Here is a 1567-nt window from a genome sequence, read left to right as displayed (position 1 = left end):
TATATATATATATATATGCCATCCTTTCTGAAATAGCAATTTAAATTAGTATGAGTGATGTAACATCAAACCACAAAGGATCATGAATCCTGAGTGCTAGGGAAATGATGTGAGATCAGGGAGGGCAAAGACTTCCACAAGTTCTTTGCTGAGTGTTGAGTAATGTGGCTCCTCTATAAATAGCCCCTGATGGGAAGAGCTGAGTGATTAACTAGAAATTTGTGTGCCCTTTGGAAATATTTCAGAAAGGTTCTCCTGTAGCAAGACTTTACCGCTTAACTTTAAAAAGTCTCAAATGCTTTCAAATTATTTACCTTGTGAAGTAGGAAAGGCAACTCTTATTTCCCACATTGTAGATAAGGTGGCACCTCAGGAACAGAGTGGTGAAGTGACTTGCTCAGGGGTCCCAAGGTTGGAATTCGGTGCTGCCTGACTTTCACCTGGTTTGAGGGCTCACCAGGCTGCATCTCCACAAGAACCGTTTCTTTGGAGACTTAGAGCAGATAAGTCTTGAGGAGAAAGGTGCCTGTCCTCTCAGTTCTTTCCCGGGCTTTGCCGGTAAATACGTCCTGTCACCATGTACTTGCCTTTTTGTCCATGAGGCAATTAATACTTCCTGAATGAAGCTGAGGGAGATCCCTGCTTCAAAGAGGGCAGCTTCAGAGATTTGGCCCTAGGGAAGTGAAACGGAGGGTGAGAAGGTAATTTTGAACAGAAGAACAGCATTTGGGATCAGACTCCATTGGTGGAAGCCCCCTCTCCCCAACCCTCAGGTTTATTTTCTATCACTTCACCTTGTTCTTCTTCACAGAACGTCTCTCAGTTGGAACCGGACATTTGCTAGGTACATTTATTCTCCATCTCTCCTAATAGATGATAAGCTCCAAAAGTGCCGGGGCCTGTCTTTTGTACACAAGTACCTACTCAGCTCCTGGCACGGTGCTTGGAACAAAATAGGTGCTCGATAAATATTAGGGAGATAAATGAGCACTTGGAAATAATGTGAGATCAATGAGGTCCGAAAGGAGCCCAAATCTTCAGTCCTCCTACTGCTGCAGGTGTGGTTCCCAGGCCTGAGGGGTCCTGGGGACAAGTTCTCCCTAAGCGGCGCGGCTGGCTCTCCCGGGGCGGGAGCCCGGGTTGCAGGTCCGGGACGCGCCGGCCGCGCAGAGGGGCGCGCCCAGAGACCCTGGCCGCAGCCATTTCCTGCTCTTTGTGTGACAGCCGCAACGGCGAAGGGGCGGGACACCGGGGGCGGAGGAGGAGCCGCGGCGGGTGGAGGGGCGGGGCCGAGGGCGGGGCCCAGCGCGGCCGCAGCGGAGCGGAGCCGGGCAGAGCATCCTGCGCCCCGGCGCGGGCCACCGCAGTAGCCTCGGGCCGCTCCCCTAGACCTGCCGCAGACCCAGGTAAGCGGTGCTGGCAGGCCTTGGGGCCGGCGTGGGGACTGGGATGCTGCTGGGGATGGCGACGCGGCCGTAAGAATGCTCGAGGGGCCGGCACCTCTTCTCCCAGCCCCGGGGGTGTGCTCAGCACGGCGGCTGGGCTAGCGCGGCCTGGGGGCCGCCGA

General features: G+C 54.4%; 1 protein-coding gene across 1 annotated transcript in view; it reads left to right on the top strand.

Annotated features, from left to right (window-relative positions):
• The first annotated feature begins 1340 nt into the window (after positions 1 to 1340).
• The window catches only part of CYFIP2 (cytoplasmic FMR1 interacting protein 2), a 130573-nt gene continuing 130346 nt past the window's right edge, over positions 1341 to 1567 (top strand). The window contains exon 1 of the mRNA XM_024760134.1: positions 1341 to 1406. The gene's annotated coding sequence lies outside the window, so the exon portion shown is untranslated. The remainder of the gene's footprint in view (positions 1407 to 1567) is intronic.

The sequence above is a fragment of the Neophocaena asiaeorientalis genome, unplaced genomic scaffold (genome assembly GCF_003031525.2).
Source record: "Neophocaena asiaeorientalis asiaeorientalis breed wild unplaced genomic scaffold, Neophocaena_asiaeorientalis_V1.1 scaffold336, whole genome shotgun sequence".
Taxonomy (NCBI): domain Eukaryota; kingdom Metazoa; phylum Chordata; class Mammalia; order Artiodactyla; family Phocoenidae; genus Neophocaena; species Neophocaena asiaeorientalis.
The sequence above is the reverse complement of the archived record's forward strand: the minus strand, read 5'-3'. Positions and strand labels throughout refer to the sequence as shown.